A 12,874-nucleotide genomic window follows, 5' to 3' on the forward strand; every position below is an offset into this window, starting at 1 on the left:
TCATGTAATGTTCAAATTTACTCAAAATTTGAAAGCAGATTGTCACCAGCTGTAAAGCCATAATCATCAAAAGGAACAGAACACTTGAAATATGTTGTGAATAAACCTGCATTTCTTGTGAAATATCACTTAAAAAAAATAAAAAATCTGAACTGTACTAGAGAAAATTGTGCTTTGTGAACACAGGACCTATAAGACCTAAATCAGCTTATGAAGTTGGAAATAATTCTTAAATGTCTGTGTAGTTTTATCCATAAAGGTTGTGACTTAACAAGAAGCTGTGTTCATTTTTATTACTAAAGAAGTACCCAACCAGTCTACAGTGCTTTGCATCGGCACAGTAAGCACTACATTTTGGTCTAGTCTTTTCATATCAATTTAATCCATCCAACCGACCTCCTAATCTAATCAAAGGGCCAGTGGATGACAGGTGGTCTTTTCATCAGTGCACCTAACAAGTACACACAACAATAACATGACTGCAGCCAAACAAGAGGATAACAGAGTTGTACTCTGTACAAAAAAAAAAATCATGATGAGTGGGGGAGAAAGAAAAATAATAACACTGGAGATTAAGTACTCAGAGACTGAGGCGGAAGGGTAAATGAGGTATGCGCGCAAATAAATGCAAATGTACAATAATCGTAAGTTTTTCTGTAGGATAAACCTTAGCCTGTTTTTTTGTTTTTTTGGGTTTTTTTTTTAATATCTGAAGAATTTGGACATATTTAAGGATTTTTGAATCCGATCCAAATCCTTTGTTGAAATTAGATGAACCCCAGGTCTAAAAGGTGCAACTTGATCCAAGCTGTTTGTGGATTTTACTTTGTTCACAGTGACAACATAATTCAGTCAAATAAGTTATTCCATTTTTTAGACAATAGAGGATTTGTAAATTATAATGAGGGATGTAGAGTACTGTGTATTTACCCTATTAAAGATTTCTTCCATAAATGTTTCACATCATGAAAAAAAATTTATGTTAGACAAAAACAGTTGAAATCATTTAGTGCTTTTCACAGCAATGTATATAAAAGGATAATATAGTATTAAATTCACAAATTGCATAATCCTAAATTACATCAGGGAGGTGTAAGGCATCGTCTTGTACTTGACATAATCATAATCAGATTCAACTTCCAGCAAAAATTAATTTTTGGTGATCCACGCTCAGCTGTGGGTTGTTATGCCAGACAATAGATTTAATGCAGTTCATGTACATTTAGAGGTCATACTGAAACTCTTGCATCACTATGACTAATGCTTTTCATTTGAGCATGAGATACTGTGCACTGTTTGTCACGTGGCATTTTCTTGACAATTTGTTCACCATGGATTAAAAAAACGGATTCAAAACATAGATAATCTATACTTCCCATACTCTTAAAGTATGTGCATTTCATATGAACAGTTAGCAATACCTTTGTCCTAAATTACTTAAATATAATTGAGCAATGGAGAATATGAATGTCACTGTGTTTACAATAACAACAAAAATAATAATAATAATAGTGCTTATTAATTATTATTATTATCAAAAATAATTCTGAAGTGAAACCATTTAATGTAGAAGGAAATATTGTAATATGTTACTTAAGGATTTTGTATTCCTTGATCCAAGTGCCCCACAACAAACTGATCTGCAGCAGAGAGAAATCTGCTTCATGGATCAATATATTTCAATTGCAGAGATCCGTTTTTGTGATTAGTCAGCTAAGATTTGTCCTAGTTTTTATGCACTGCATCTCAATTAATTATTAAGCATCCATGTGTTTCAAGTTCATATAACACTGACTGACAGGTTTTTGGACCTATCATGTTGCTGGCGACTTCATTTGCTTCCTTCTTCCTCTGCCTCTATTGATCACACATAAGATATGTGGTCTGGAGACATTAAGTAAGGATTGTTTCATTGCTGAATATTTATGTCATGGATTTGCTAATAAAGCGCAATTCCCTCACAGTGAAGAACTTGCACCACAGATCGTTTAATGCTGTGTACACCATGGTCAAGGAAGAGAGGAAAGCTAAGCCTGGACTCCTGAGAAAGGGTTTGATTAATCTCGGGAGCAGCTTTTCTGTGAGAGAGTCACAATTTTTTTTGATACAGTTTAAAAGGCATTCAAGCATTTTGAGAAAAAATAAATGGTATACAATTTCTTCAAACTTTGAATGGATTTGCCCATTTGCAGGGCTAACACACAGACATGTCAGTGTCTGACAATGACAGACTAAACATTTTTCTGTTTTAGGACAGTTTGGATCATTACAACTATCTCGTTACTCTTAATGCCATCTATACACAAGTACATTTTTGTTATAGAGAGGTTCTGAGAAATCATTTGTTGACCGGAATCAGATCATGTCTTTTGGGTGCGTTCACACCAGCCCTGATTAGTATGCTTTAATCAAACTCTAGTTCGTTTGTCTAGAAGGGCCATTTAGTTTAGGAAGGGTGAATGCACAATCAAACTCGGACCAAAAGAGCAAACTCGGCCTACAAACCTAGGCCCCAGTTCGGAAATCTGGCACTGTTCAAATGCATATGTGGATGCAAGCGGACCGGAGACCGCTCCAAAGCAGGAAGCAAACTACAGTGCAGGGCATTCTAGGTCAATCGAGCCAAAATGTGCATGTCTTGCACTACAGGGACAAAATGCTTTGTGGTTTTTTACTAGAGGCAAAAGAGAAGTCCAATGATTTATATCATTTTCTGCTCTGTGGGTTAATGGGGATGGACTAATTGCCTCGCTTGTTTGTAGAACGTGGTGATAGTCATAACAATCATCAAATAGGATCAAATATTTCATAAAGGAGCCATAGTTTAAATCTTAAACTAAATTTAACAGCGGCAGTTATGCAAATTTAATTATTGACCAACATAAAAGAAAAATTCACTTAGTCCTCATCTTTACAGAACCGATAGAAATCAAATTGTTTATAGATGCATGTTCTACTTATCAAAACATCAGCAATTTTCCCAGCTTTAATTTAAGCCACATTTTGTAGAACTCGGGTAAGAAATAAAGGCCCTACAACCATTTTTGTGACCGATTCCTGCTCATCCCATATCGGAACAGTTTGGTTTTGTGTACATGACTCAATGCACAGTAATGCCACCTGCAGGAGCTGAATGGAGATGTCTCATGCCACCCCACACCTGTTGCCCATATCAGAAACCGCCACTTCAGTGTAATGTGAAATCAAACCACACCAGCTGAAAATGTAGCAAATGTTGTAATTTTGCCCACCAATCGAACCGAGTCTACAGAACTATCATGTGAAAATGCACTTGGAACTCATCTGTCCTAATTGATGAGTGGCACGTCTGAAACCTAAAAAAATATATATATTTATTTGATTAGTGATATGTCTATATTCACCTTTTGTGATAAGCTGCTTAAAAGAAAACTATTTTTTATGAAATATTGACGTATTAAGGGGATCATTCAGGCTACTGAAGAGCAAGGGGGAACAAAATCTGAAGTAGGTAGTAGAAAGTTTAACAGTACAGCAAAGTTACCTTTTTCTCCATTAGGAAGATGTTGGATCTAGTAATATTAGAAGCATTTAAGTTAAGCTTACGTCAGGTGGTGAGATGTACCTCTCTTCCACTCTTTGCTTCCAAAATACCTCAGTCCACTCGGATCTCAGGACGTAAAAACATCTGGAGGTGTCTTGTGGTGTCTGATAGAATGTTGCAGCACGCAGTAAATGTTAAAGTAGCAACCACATGAGAGTCGGTAGCATGGTTTCTCAAGTATTTTACTGTGATATCACAGGCAGTATAAAGATACTTTACTCATCAGGTGTTGTAATGTTATGACAGATGAGAGCCAGAATAAGGGGTGCATTTATATGCAAGTCCCCATGTCAAGGCACAGGATTAATGACACGGAGCATTTCAGTTTCAATGAAGAATTCCAATGAATCTTATTTATCCAATAATTCCTCATGTCAGCATGTCAAAGCTCAAGGAAAAGTATGGCAAAGAACCAGTTTCTCAGTCATTTAGTTAGTTATATCTGGGTACAACAATACCTCTGAAACATGGGGAGGGAGAAGGTACCACCAAAGTAATTTCAGAGGCAAATTTCTGATTCAAATGTCAAAGTATATCTAAAAAAAAAAAACATTGCTGAAGTAGCACCCAGTCTTTCGCAGCGCATACCAACTGCCTCCGATCACTGTAACAAGCAGGAGGCATAGATACCATTGTTTATCAAATACAAAATAAAAATATTTTAAAAATAGATCAAAATTATACTCCAGCAATACGGATTTCGAGCTGCCTAGAAAAAGTGGTGCAGATGATAGATGTTTCCATTTTCCATAAATTGTGCAGCCAAAGATGTCTGCACAGGACAGTGTAATGCCACTGGAATACTGTCAATATCTGTGCAATTAAATGAAAACAGAAACTTAAATATTGGGCCACTACACTACTTAAAAAAAAAGATCATTAACAGCCACCGGGGACCATAAAACACCCATTGAGCCAAAGAGATATTGAAGGAAAAACAAATAAAAAGTAATATCCATCCAACGGTAATGCATAAGAGTTGTCCCCGAACATCAAAATTCTTTTACAGACTTGCATGCAGCGTATTTATGTTGTAATCAATTATTACAGCCTTACATTGGTTTGCGATGTTGGGTTCAAGTAGGGGACGCCCCCCTCTCTGACACAGAAAGAAAGATGGGTTGGATTGGGTCAACAGAGTCACCGTGCATGCTCTGAGAGAGGGCAGGCATGAGGCTGAGGAGCTGGGAATGCAGAGTTTAATACGGCTGTTCAGAGCTCTGTTTTGATTGATTTTTAAATGTTTCATTTCACTATGTTACTGTACCACAATGTACACTTATTTAGATCAAGTGCATCATTATTAATATCATTGTTGCTATTATTTCTCCAGCACCATGGTTTTTGACTTCATCTTTCTTTTATGATCACTCCACACCAGTAGCAAACACAAAATCCTCATTCAAATGAGTTTTTGCATTATTTTTGATCAGGAGTTGTTATCCAGTCTCTTTCTTATTGCCGAATAACGAACACAGTTTGTTAGATTTTCTAGGTTCTTTTCTAAAATTAAGGATAGACCATAAACCAATCTTATCTTTACAAATGAAATTAGCTGTTATTTCCATAGTTCATCGATTCAAAGGCTAATTTAAAGGCCCATTGCCTTGACAGTCTATTAAAAAGCTCAATCTTTAACCCAAAAAATAGGAAGAAGCTTAAGAACGTCAGTTAAATACACAACAGAAAATGTGTTTAAGTGAAAGATTCATTTGACAAATTCTATCTTGATTCTTGTAGTTTAATTTGTTAGGGCCTCATCATGCCAAAGTCATTTTTTTTTGGCTTTAAAAGTGTAGCTTTGCTCTTTAAAACAGGTAATCGAAAACACAACATTTGTGACCTCATAGCTCAGTTCCATACCTAACCTTCTGTGCCATTATACTCCTATAACCCAAATAAACTCTGCTGAACTACCACCACCTCTACATTTACTAGAGGTCATATAAGAATAGATAATCTGAACAAAATAAAAGCTTTATCCTAAACAATAAGGATGTCACACAGATGATGTGAAAAAGTTTATTTCACTCTTATTTACGTTCATAAAAAAAAAGAAAAATATCTAAATTTACTGAATAAAAATGGAAGAAAAGGGAAAATAACTCACTCTCATTGGCGACGCATTAGGATGATGGACAGCCAGTCTTTTTTTTTGAGCTAAATAGAAAGTGACAATTTTGTTTATTTCTCCCAGGCCTGCATGTCTACTGTTCAGACACAGAAAGGTTTGGAACGCCAGCATTTGTGAACGTAAGCGCGTGTGTTTGTGCCTGTGCATAAGTGTGTGTTCAGCAAGTAAGCAGCATCAATTTGTATTTTAAAATTAGTAAATCACCCAGTTGTCTTTCAGGGAAGGACATCCACTCAATCTTTGTCAGTCAGATGATTCTCAGGAGATGCGAATCTCTGCCGCCGATGCCCCAGATTTCATTCCAATCAAGTCTGCAAAGTGGAAGAGCAGAGGTCTAAATTAATGGAATTAAAGAGTATGGTGAGATATTAGAGGGAGCTACAAGAGTGACAAGATCTTGTTTTCCTCCAGAGCGCTTTTTAACAAAAGGACACTTGTTGGGAGACACGCGATGCTCATGGCATTTTGTTAATTTACATTTCATTTAGAGTAAAATGGGAACCTCTGTGGAAATTTGTTTTGAAATCATTTTATATTTTAATTAACTTTTCTTTTTTTCCTTCGTGCTCTTTACTGATAGTTCAGAGCCTCGTTTCCCAAAACTATCTTAAGGCTACAATGTTAATATAATTTGATTCAAAAGCCTTTTGAAGCATAAGAAGCATTTTCCCTAATGGATCACAACTGATGATGCTCTTACAATTAATCTTAGATTAACTATTTCCAACTAGGCCCAAAATAGAACACCGCAAGCCAAGTAGTTCAAAAAGCTGCAAGAGAAACCAAAAAAAAAAATAATTAAAAATTAAATGTCTTCACTCGTGCCGTACTTTTTATTTTATACCAATGCAGTTAGCTGAGTCATATATACAAAATAGGCATTTATTTATAAAAAAAACATAAAATAAAAGAGATTTACTAGCCACCCCAATTCTAAATTTAAGTATAGTTTATCCAATGACAGTAATTACATTCAGTCCTTTTACTTTTTGAATAGTGTAATATTTTCTTAAACAATAGTTTTTTTTGTTTTTTTTTTTTGTTTTTTTTGGCTTACTGTTTAATTTCTTGAAGCGCAGACAGTGCAGGGCTACAAAGATCCAAGAAATCTGTGCTATTTGGCGTAACTAATGTAGCTGAAAATTTGACTGCATTGGACAGATTAATGTGATAATCTAAGGTGACTGCACGGTCTTGCAGGCACAGATATGAACCAACATAATTCTGCTCAGGGTTTCAGAGTCAAACCTGGGGCTGGAGCCTTTCCCAGGAGTCACTAAGAGGTCTATATTCTATGGGAAACATACATTTAACTGGGCTATGAGTAGATAATAGAATAAATTTGCTCCATAAAAATGAATCCTCCCCAGTCTCCCTCGTGTTGTGCCCTTGCTCCTCCTCTCAGTGGTTCGTTCTGTGCTTCAGTCTTAATTGGCAGAGACCTGTGTTTGAATGCAGCCTTGGAAAGAGTTGGGAGGTGAAAGCGAGGAGGTAGGGGAGAAAAACATGAGAGACAGCGGAAGGATGCTTGCGCTTCGTTCACGCGTCACTCGCCTCAGTTTCTTCTCTCCCGAATCATATGACCTTCTTCTCCTACACAACATGGGTTTTTGGAGCTTCATAGTTACGCTGTTGCAGTGAGACAGCGCTCAGCAGTGATGGGGAGTTTGGTTCTTGTGGCACGACTTCCTAAAAAGCTCTTTTATTATAATCTGTAGCCTGATGTATTTGCTTAACTTGGCAAATAGGTTAAATTCTTTTGCATTTCTTGTTTTTCATGAGAAGCCTAAAACATGCCTAATTTTATGCATTTGTTCTGTTGCAAAAGCAGGCATTCTTACTTTTGTGTAATATTGTAATCAAACTAATGATTTTTACTTAACATGAAAAACATGAACATAAAACTCACAGAAACATAACCAAACTGACTAACAATACAATATTCTTAGTTCATGTTGGCGTAAAAGAAAAAAACAAAACAAAACAAAACAAAACAGCCTGAATGGGCTGATACACTTTCTCCTTCTAGAATTTGCCATGTTGTTGAGAAGGCTCTCCGAATGACATTTTACTGTTGTTAGAATGTAGAAAACTCTAATTTTACATGCAGTTATTCACTCCAAGAGCAACTTCTCTGACAAATGAAAACCATACAAAATTAATAAATGCAAAAGACATGAGAAATAATCCCATGTTCAACTGTTACCTCTGTCCAGCTTTGGGAATGATTCCCTCTGACCAGCAGTGTTACAGTCTCAATCCAAAATAATCATCCCATGTGATAAATTTCAGCAGACTTTGATAACTTTCTGGTTCTAATTGTCCCTTCCTCATTAACCTTCATCAGGAAAACAAAACCTGTCAATTATATTCATCAGTTGTCTTTTTAAAGTCAGACTTTTTGACTTTTAGGAGAAATAAATCCAGCATATAAAAACAGAAAGTCTTCTTCGAGCACCAGTTTATATGATGATTTCTAGTTGTGTACTACACTCCACATAGTTACATTTAATGCATTGTGCTTTTCTTCTTTTCTATCGCACTCAAAACATGTTGTCTCTGTGAGTCTTCATTTTCCTCCACCAAATATAGAAATGCTTTGAAAAATACATTGCAGGTCATTCTCATGGGAGAAGAATGGAGGAAGGACATTTCTGCTGCCTTTGATGACGATAAACATTGTCTGGACATTGAAGATCTGTCTATTCAAGTCAAACACGTCACTAAACCAGTTAGCTCCCCAGCTGGGTTGAGCACATTGTGTTTGAGATGTCATACAGCCACTGAATATGATGTCAGCATCAAACATACACTGCACAGATCTGCTAAAGTTCACATTTAAACAAACTAATGTGAACTTTGGCATACAAAATTTCAAAATAGGGCACCCCATAATCTGAAAAATTGATACCTAGATTTCAAAAGGTACTTCTAAAACCAAGTCTAAAATTCTTACTGGCCTTAAATTTGACAATTTTGATTCATCACCTTTTAAAATTTTTGAAACTGCAGACCCATTGTGGGTGTATGGTAACATCCTACCTAGTGCTCAGAAAAAAACTTGGACAATAGATTTGTTTCATTTTCACCAAAACCAAATGCCGTCCTTGGCATGCAAAAATCTCCAGGATCCCATTAAATCCCCCAAAATTATCCCTGGCAAAGCAAGAATTCAGGCAACAGATCTAAGAGCCCCATGCAAGAATAAAATCAAAAACAGATTTGAAGGTTGGTTGATAAATAAGTCACAGATTAAACTCCTCTAAACTAGATTCCAAATTATGATCTTCAGAGCCTTTCAAGGCTAAAACTGAAGCTCCCACACAATAAACATTGATTTTGCATCAAGCAAAACTGCATCTTTGCTATTTGCATGAAGACAGAGAACACACTTCACACTTTCAAAACTGTGTATTGAAATGAAGAGCTTCTTTATGAGAGGTACATGGCCTTGCTTTTAAAAGCTTATTTGAAAAGTGCAAAGCAAAAATGCAAAACAAAGTCTGGAGATGACTGTTTTCCCTAGACTTTTTTTTTAAACCAAGATTCCAGCTGCTGTTTACTTGTGCTTTCATGCGCTGTTTGATTAGGTTTAAGCCCTTAAACCACATGCTGATGTCTAGGCAGTAAAACGTACTTAAGGAAATATCTTAGCTTTTCTCAAAATAGAACCTTCTTATGTCTGTCCCATGTTAGAAATTTCCCATCTTACTGTGTTCAAACGCCACCATATCTTTAAAAGCCACAATTGTAGTGCAGGATTAGAAGAAACCTCCAGCTGAAACAATTTGCTTGTTGGAAATCACACACACCCACGCACACACACACACACAAAGCAAAAAATAAATAAATAAATAAATAAAACATTTTTTTTCTGATCAGCAATGATAAACTGATTTCTACTTTATGCTTTCACATGACTGAGCTGTGCAACACTTAACTTTCCATTATTTATCTTTCTTTGCTGCACTTGTCCCACCTACATGCTACACCAATTGCTCTCTGTGGGATAGCCCTCTGCTGACTTTGCTGATATAAACCTAAGACATAATTATGCCTTGAAATAACGTTTAATTCTAGCTGCATGGCAAGAGCTAAAATAAGGAAACAGCAGGGTTCATGGGGAACTGAAACAACTTAAGCTGTAAATGCACTCAGAACTGGGGTTGCTGATGGATAACAAAATACGCCTACGGACACACGAGGACAAAGTTGTTTGCATCACAGAAGTAACTTGAAACTGACAAAGGCAATACTAAATAAAACATTTACTGAAAATTAATCAATGGAAATCAGACATTAAGTCTTTAAAAGAACTAATGAAACACGCCTGGGCAAAAAATGATGGCACCACTAAAATAATTTAACAAAAGGGGACGTGTTATACCAAGATGTGTCGTTGGCATTAGAGGTGTCTTCAAGCTTATAATCAGTCAGTCTACCCATTTAAAAAAGTGACAAGTAGTCATTTTGCTGTTTTGGCGGCATGGCGTGTACAACACTGAATATGAATCACAGGAACCAAAGGAGAGAGTTGTCCTAGGAGATTAGAAAAAAAAAAAATAACATATGCAAGTATGTTAAAGGTAAAGACCATAAGAACGTCTCCAAGCAGCTTAATGCTCCTTTGAATACAGTTACATTATTTTAAGAGAGGGATTCCAACAATTTTGACCATGTGTTTACGATAATATTCAATTACTGATCTTTATGAATGAGCTCTGTAGTGCATGCAAGTGTTTTATTATGCTGTAAAATTTCAATATGTTTTAAAGTGTGATATTTTATGAATGACACTGAATCACAGCACAATAGAAGTCTTTTTTTTTCCACAATGGGCATCGTTATGTCCTTAATATCCAAATATCTAATGCTGGATTCCAGTCTATCAGAAACTACAGCATGACACTACATGTCAGTCACATGTTTATCGTAGGCTGGAGAGTGATGTTAAGCAGCTCATGAGTCAGACTAGAACTCCTAAACAAGCATGTCCCTTTGTTTCAGTAATCTGACCAAATGTTGTTTCCTTACCAAAGTGCTCAGCCTGCTTAAGTCTAAAGCTCTTTTGACTCAGTCAAATTCTCTCTGCTTCATTGCTGGCTGACTGGCTTATTTGACTTTTCCTCAATTTGAATATCATCTTCAGTGCACCGTGGAAAATAGGTTTTTACATGCAAAACAGGGCTATAAATTTGTTTGCCTTGCTCATCTAGAGGACAGGTAAAGAGCAGTGGTCAGCAGCATGCACCTCAAGAAAGCTTGTTAAGGGTCACAGGGTTTTGCATAAGTCAGGATTCTTCCTTGTAAGGGAAATGAGTACTTGTTGTTTCACATCTGATATATTAAGCCTGCACCTTTCCTACCTTGTTCATTTGGTGAACTATGGATTTCACCTCATATCATATGTCAGCAGGAGAAAAGTCAAAATAAGATGTACAGAAAGAATTTGTTTAACAAAATAAAAAGGTTCTAAACAACATACTCATACATCATAGCATGCTATTTTGAATTAAGATGGCATAAACATGGAAATGGAGTATTTTTTTTTTTTTCAAAGAAAGTAAATTGCTGAAATGCAAAAAAAAGCACTGTTGCTGATTCAGCCAATAAATAATATTCAGTTAACTGGGCTGTAAACGTTTTGCCAGTGGTCCTAATTGAAAATGCAGAAGGAGCCTCAAAGTCTTTGCATCCCAAATGCACCAAACTAAGGATTTGCCTTCATACACAAATGACTCCAGAGAAAATGTTGACATCATAAGAAAACGATATGCAAGTCAAGCTACCTTAAATTCAAATTGCATTACAACACAAACAGGCTTTTACATGTCCAAGATCCCTAAAGGTACACTACTAGTTTAAATGGTGTAAGACGAAATTGTTAACAAAATACTGTATGGAGAAATTCTCAAACTTCAGGGTTCAAATCTGAAATCTAATTAAGAACAAAGGTCCAGCAAAACTATTGAACAGTAAATTTCTTATTTTCTCATTCAGTAACTTACAAAGAGGATGATTATCACTTTATGCCTACAATACTGTATGACCCTAACACTCTCTAGTTATTTACAGTACAAAGTAATTAGCAATCCTAATTTCTAAAAGAATAATCAAACCGCTAAGGATATTCAAAAATAAAATAATTTCCAAATATGCCAGCAGCTGTTCACACTAAATAAACAAGAAAAATCATGGCAAGTTTATCTGAACTTTGAATAAGAAAGTGACTTACAAGGGAAAATTAAAACTTTTTTATGAAATGTATCCAATTTATCTGAAACTGGTTACCTTTGTACAATTATCTAGGAAGATTATTTGTTCCCAGTTTTTAGATTGGGTTGCTAGCAAACGTATTTCTAAGCGTTTTTTTAGTCTTAGAATTTTTTTTTTTCTGCCTATAAAAAGGACAATATTGTGATACTAGACAGTATCCTAAGTGATTGGGATACTGTCCCAATGACTGGACAGTATCCCAAACCAGAAGGAATAACAGTAAAAAATCATCCGAAAACAATATTTATAAACAAAAGTCTACAAAAAAAATAAAAAATAAAAAATCTGAACTAACAGAAATAACATTGCCATTGCAAATTTCTGTCACAATGAGGCACAATTCTGGAATCAAAATAGATATTCCAAAAATTAAACCCACGCTTGTCACAAAGTATTATTTTTATCAACAAAACTCAAAGTTTGTCTTTTCTTTCGTTATCACCACTGAAGCTCAGCTTTATAAACTTGCACACGACCTTGCCAGGGCTGGTTCAGTTGGGCACACGTAAAAAGCCTTAGCACACTTTATAAAGCATTTTCTAGGGATCTGTGAGAAACTGTAGTGTCTGGTTTTGCCTCGTCTGCTTGTAATGGAGTGCTGTTTTTCTTTGTTTGGGGAGTAGTTTTAGGCAGGGGAACAAGATGACATATGTTTTGCCTGACGGTACCTGAAGGGCAATACACAAAATAGGAACCTCAGCAGGAGTGGGATGACCCTACATTCCCCAGAGTCCTTGCATCTGTGACTCACACCTGCTGTCCTGGTCTATAAGTGGACTTAATCTTACATGATATCTACTGTTGTTTCTCTGTATTTTTCCTTCCTGTTCTTCACAGTTTCCTATTGGTCGGAGACCTGAGGTATAAGTTGGAATGGTAGC

General features: G+C 36.0%; 1 protein-coding gene across 15 annotated transcripts in view; it reads right to left on the reverse strand.

Moving 5' to 3' along the window:
* Positions 1–12,874, reverse strand: part of kirrel3b (kirre like nephrin family adhesion molecule 3b) — a 340,233-nt gene that overhangs the window by 270,311 nt on the left and 57,048 nt on the right. For 3 of the 15 annotated variants that reach the window (XM_016676744.1, XM_016676745.1, XM_016676755.1), the window contains 2 exons: positions 5,922–6,028; positions 4,640–4,767 (listed from right to left, as the gene is read on the reverse strand). The exons of 11 other annotated variants lie outside the window; for them this stretch is intronic. The gene's annotated coding sequence lies outside the window, so the exon portion shown is untranslated. The remainder of the gene's footprint in view (positions 1–4,639; positions 4,768–5,921; positions 6,029–12,874) is intronic. One more of the 15 variants, XM_016676746.1, reaches the window with a different exon arrangement.

Source organism: Poecilia formosa, unplaced genomic scaffold, assembly GCF_000485575.1.
Source record: "Poecilia formosa unplaced genomic scaffold, Poecilia_formosa-5.1.2 Scaffold141, whole genome shotgun sequence".
Lineage (NCBI taxonomy): Eukaryota > Metazoa > Chordata > Actinopteri > Cyprinodontiformes > Poeciliidae > Poecilia > Poecilia formosa.